The sequence below is a fragment of the Uranotaenia lowii genome, chromosome 2 (genome assembly GCF_029784155.1).
Source record: "Uranotaenia lowii strain MFRU-FL chromosome 2, ASM2978415v1, whole genome shotgun sequence".
NCBI lineage: Eukaryota > Metazoa > Arthropoda > Insecta > Diptera > Culicidae > Uranotaenia > Uranotaenia lowii.
In genome coordinates, this window is record NC_073692.1 from 87,239,287 (window position 1) to 87,245,080 (window position 5,794).

The window sequence follows — 5,794 nt, forward strand, 5'->3', positions numbered from 1 at the left end:
CTGGTTAAAGCAAGTCAAATAGTGTATTTCTATCGTTTTCATTTAATCACGGTCCCTAACATGTTCAGTTAGAATTTGAACAAATCTAACCGAGAATACATCAATCTTTGGAAAATTGAATTTTTAATGGAAATCAAAATGTGATAACTTTAGGATTTTGCCCTGATTTTATCTGAATTCAAGTGCAAAAGAATGTAGTACAATAGTGCCGAATTATTACGTAAATCAAGGCAAAATATGTCCGAGAATGTAGTGAAATAAAAACTTGAAATTACTGACGCATGTTAAGAATTGGAAATAAGTGAGAAATATAAGACATTTACAGGACAACATCGTTCAACTTTAACTGTCCAATCCCACCACCACTAAACTTCAATACGAAAGCTGAGCGGATTTCTGTTCAAATCGCGGAGTTAATTACTAACACTATCATAAAATTGCTAACAGCCTGATATCGTCTCTAATCATAAACTCGCTGTATTCGACTTTATCGGCTCAAACGCCTTTTAAAATTAACTCGCAGATTCTATGACGAAGTTCACTTGTACATATCCTTGAAAACTGGTATTTATGATTTGCTATTCATATCGTGTATCGCGTATCTTACACAAATTTAATCAACAGTAACTATGAAACGCTTGTAAGTTTCAAATTCAATACGCGGTTAACTATGCATTGAAATTTGATATCATTATAAAGAAACTGATACCCACTCCAAATAAGCTCGAATTATGAACAGCTACATAGCGTTTCAGTATCAACGAAACCTTTCAAATTAATTTACGAAGAATAATCCATAAGTGAATTCCTTTTCAATAATTTATTGATTTGATGCTAGCGATTCTACCACACTACTTTGATAACGAAAAAAATATATACTTAGCTTTCTTTCGTTGCTCCGGATCCATTTTAGAAAAAAAACGAATGAATGGTAAAAACCCAAATCTGTTCCCAGCATTTGTTCTTGAATTCTATTTCTTGTTCCTAAAAAATTCTAGTACTACATATGGATTTTCGTCCTATTGGAAAAAAAAGAAATCAATTATGGTTTAAAACATTTTATTTCCCTGTAAGTTCATGTTCACATAATCGATTTTCTCCAGGATTAGAGTTTTGAACCGGTACATCTGTAAATAAAGAGGAGAACAAAATGTACACATGATTTTTTTACATAGCGCACATAATACAAATTTATGACAAAAATGCTTCTCTTGTTATGAAGTTCACCAAAAACTATATTTAGCTGGAAAGTACTTACTGAAAGATGTTTGTTGGCGGACAGTTCCATTCGAACAGGGTTTCGGCGCCATATGTTTCCTTGGACCGGATCCGAAGCATTTAGTTGGATGAATGATTGCCCTGAAAAAGTTTGTTAGGTTGACGGATTATTTGAAAACAAATTGATTTTGAAAGACCTACCTAGGAGTTCACTATCGTTTGTCCTTTTAAAGCTCTCGAGACTTTCCTACGCCGTATCTTGTGATTCCGGTGCTGTCTGGCTGTTGCGCAGCAGTAAGATTTCGCAAAAAATAAACAGGACTGATTGTCGGAAAAACTTCTCGCCAACCCGTTCACCAAACAGAAGATAATGAAGATGTGTCGACTGTTTGACGAAAAAAATTCTTAGATTTCAAATTAAATATTTTGATTCAAAAATTTGGAACATTGGTTTAATGGAAAAAAAGTTCGGTTCAATATAAAATATACTTGAATCAAGGAAATTGGATTTTGTTTCAATGTACACAAGGTTTTTGAATCAAAGATGTATTTTTTTTATCTCAATGGTACTACTTTTCGCTGCGTGTAGAAGACCGTAACTTCGTATCTCATTAGTTAAAAAAGTTATTAGCAGTTTAACAGGGGTATGTCTTTTCGCACTGATAAACAATAAATTCAATTGATATCCCTGCAGAGTACCTAGCGAGGTATTGGGTGACTACACACAAAAAAAAGCATAGTAAAATTACTAAATCCGTGGTTTAAATGACCAACACGCAACCATATTTTTGAGTCAATAATGTTTTGTTCTTGGAATTACTACGCGCATTGTAATTTTACTATGTGTTAATTTTTGCTGCGCATAGTAGTTTCGACTGCATTCGTAGTAAAACTGTCAATGATTGAATGAATTCTTTTTCTTCGTGCATTGTAAAAGTACAATTTTCCATTATAAAAATAACACATTAAAATAAGTATCGTAGCATGGTATACAATTCAAAATTACCATGATGCATGATATAAAGGCCTCAAAATAAAATTCATTTGTTACCAATACAACATTTTATTTCCCCAATTTTTATTTTTCAACTTATTTTATACGACCACGGTCGGGGTCGGAGGAAATTGAGATCACATCGAAGACTACACCTAGAGCCTGAAATGAAAAAAGGAAAACAAGAAAAAAAATAATTTTAGGAAATAGGAAAACTGTTCAGGTTGCTTATTCAATAAGCAGTAGATTGACTTATCAAAAAACACAATTTCACTCACCTGAAAGACTGCATCCAACGGCCCGGCAGATGTAAGAATCCTTCGTCCCAGTGTTCCCCAACGTTGGCCAATTGACGAAATCTTTACTGGTTACACCATCCAGGGACGTTCCCACGGTTGGGGAACTCGAGAACAGCATTCGCCGACACTTAACAAATTGAGAAAAAAAACAGTAAATCTATCTTGCACACATAGGTATGGAAAAATGGGAAAAAATAACACAATTAATCTCACTTACCTGAAAACATACATTTTTCGACCATGTTGTCCGGCTCCGGGTGCGTATCGGTTTAAAGGCTCGTTGAGGCCATGCCCGGCTGTCGTCGATCAATCTGGACTTCACGCGCGAAAGACGATGACCATGCGCATAGTAATTGCAAGAACACGAATAGTGCAATATCTAAATATCATGCGCATGGTAATTTAGACACGAGGAAATTACTATGAGCTGTCAAAGTTCACATAGTAAAAATACTATGTCGTAGTACTTTAGCCCAGATTTTTGGTAGAAAATACTAAATCGTGGTTGAAAATACTAGATCGTGGACATAGTAAAATTATCATGATCCTGTATTTGAAAAACCCATGCAATTTTTTTCCGTGTACTTTCCATGCAACACTTCGCGAGGCTCAAGCAGTGATGTCAATTGAATTTATTGTTTTGTCTATTTTGAATTTATTGTTATTGTCTATTTTGAAGTTGATGGAACATCAAATTGACGTAGTCAGAATTATTAGATTCTTCAGTTATTTTTGATTTTCTGAAAATATACGATTTTAACCCATCTCAGAAAACGGTGTAACTTGCAACAAACATTGTTTTTATCGAAAAATCGAATCAAAACGTATGGCAATTTATAGTTTTTGAAAGTTTGTGATGTCATAACAGCCATAACATATAAAAACACAAATTGTAGTAATTTTTGGTTTTGTTCATTTAATTTCACCTTTATTCTATAAAAAACTTTATTAGAAAACGTACAAGGCTTGCCGCCACCCGTGGCGTAGAGGATAGCCTTCAAGTCTTCTAAGTCAGGGGGTATGAGATCGAGTCTCGGTCACGTCATACATACAGTGAGCAAAATAAGGATAGCACCACTATGTGTTTTGCTTGTTAAAATATGAATTATTGAAAATTTTGAAAATTGTCTTCCCCAGTTTGTTCTGAATTGCTTAACGGATAAAGCAAGCATAAGTTTGCTTTTTTCGGACGTTGCAATCGGCGTTGAGGACCAAAACTATGGAAAAAGGGTGCGAAATAAGAATAGCACCACTTTTCAACAAAAACAAGATTATTTCTAAAAATTTACCGTGTAAAAGTGAATAATAAGGCGTCTACGAATTATTTGAATAGATAACTGCATTTATTTTATTTATTTATTTATTTATTTATTTATTTATTGTTTAATCATGTAACATAAGATCTCAGATCTTCTAATTCGCTACAATATGGTAATTTCACTTGTATAAATTAATAATTTTTAACAATGTTTCTGAAGTGTGTTGTTTTTAAATAACCGTTTTTTCAACTATTTGTTCTGTTAAGTTTTGCCAACAAACTCTCTCTGAATCCCTTTTTATTCAAAATATTTTTCAATTTAGAGGAGTTTTATAGAATTTCAAAGATTTTCAAAGGTTTTAAGAGATGCTCTTCTAGAACTAAGGAATTTGATATTTGAGCTGTAATTCTTTACCAAACTACTTAATTTTTTTCATTAAAGTGACGTAAAATGATGAATCAAACAATTTTGTTTTTTTTTAATCAGAAAAAAACAGGTTGGAATTCATAAGCTTAGATTTTTTTTCAGTAAACATCACTTTTTCCAGTTTCAAGTCATAGATGGCAGCACTATCTTGCCGTTAAAACCAAATTAAGTCTCAATATTTATTTTTCAGGCTTATTTAGGCCCATATTCATCATTTCGAGGTAGTTTTCCTACACAGTTTTGTTGGAGTGCTGCAGACATCTTTTCCGGATTTGCAAAAAAAATCACCAGCACAAGAATATACTACCGCCAAAATTCCTGCTCATCTCAACTTCCGATTCAATTTCAAATTATACCAATAATACTGCTAGTTGTGAGATAGAAGAATATCTATCTTGTTCATTTTCCGAAACGAGTCAAACAATGTCAACTGGCAGCCCAGTTCACCAGTTTTTGAATATATCCTCACGTCGATGAATTGGTCTCTGCGAATCTCCTCCCAAGTAACAATTTTAGCTTTATTATGGTCAGCAAAATGTCGTTTGGACCATAGCATTAATCTTCATAAAAAGCTAAAGCACATTCTATAACACCACCTGGACTCTAATAAAGCCAAAATTAGGCTATTTGGCCCTATCCTAGGAACGTCATCATGACCAATAATTGTTGGTCATCAATATTCGTCACCAAAGCTTTTAAAAAGCTATTATATATATATATAAGCTATTATGTTAGGAATTTTTGTTTTTTTTTCGATTCTGTGAGTTCTCGGAGTTTTATTTTTATTTTTTCCAGCAACCATAATGGTTGATGAATGATGATTGCATTATTGAGATATGATCTGGTAAAATTAATAACCAAAATATCAATGTTGTAACCATATTATGAGCTTTTTTTGTACTGCCAGTCAAGATTTTAGGTAAAATGTGTATGAAATAGTATCTTAAAATAAATGCGCCTCGTCAAATCTGATGGTCAATCATGATGGAATTGATGGAAAATGGGCCTGAAAAATATTTTCCAATGCTTGCATTGTGAATCCATCAACATGGCGTCATATTTGTGCCCTTCGATTTTGCAGCCAACATGGCGTTAATCAAGTTAGCCTATTTACGGTTTAATGATAGCACCAGAAAAAGCTAAAATTCTGACATTTCACCTTGTTATTGAAAACGATTACACGCTCGGTATGGTGCTACTATCTTTTGGGTTGTGAAGCTTTGATACAATAATTGAGAACAGATTTTATGAATAATTTAATAATTTGTTTAGGAAAAGAACTCAAAGAAGTATGGTGAATAGAACGGAAGAATAGAAGTATCATTGAAATTCAAAAATCTTGTTTGAAGAACACTCCAATCTTGTTGTTCAAATGAGTAGACGGTCCGAATAAACCAGGATTGTTACAATAAGTTTTGAGATACATCGTAAAACGAATTGTTGAAGCTTGGAGGAGACGATAATTATTTTTTTTATAATTCCTTTATTTGAAACGGCTCATGCCTTTAGGCTTTAAGGAGCCAAACTCGTTTTGTATTTTTACAATTGGTATGCTTAGCTTAAGGGGGGGGGTAGGGTCTAACACTTTCAAAAAATCG

General features: G+C 33.4%; 1 long non-coding RNA gene across 1 annotated transcript; it reads right to left on the reverse strand.

Annotated features, from left to right (window-relative positions):
- Positions 1-1,067: 1,067 nt before the first annotated feature.
- On the reverse strand, positions 1,068-1,583 carry LOC129747164 (uncharacterized). Its single transcript, XR_008737449.1, has 3 exons — positions 1,420-1,583; positions 1,259-1,359; positions 1,068-1,127 (listed from the first exon to the last, which is right to left on the reverse strand). It is a non-coding gene; the product is annotated as an uncharacterized LOC129747164 (long non-coding RNA).
- Positions 1,584-5,794: the final 4,211 nt, after the last annotated feature.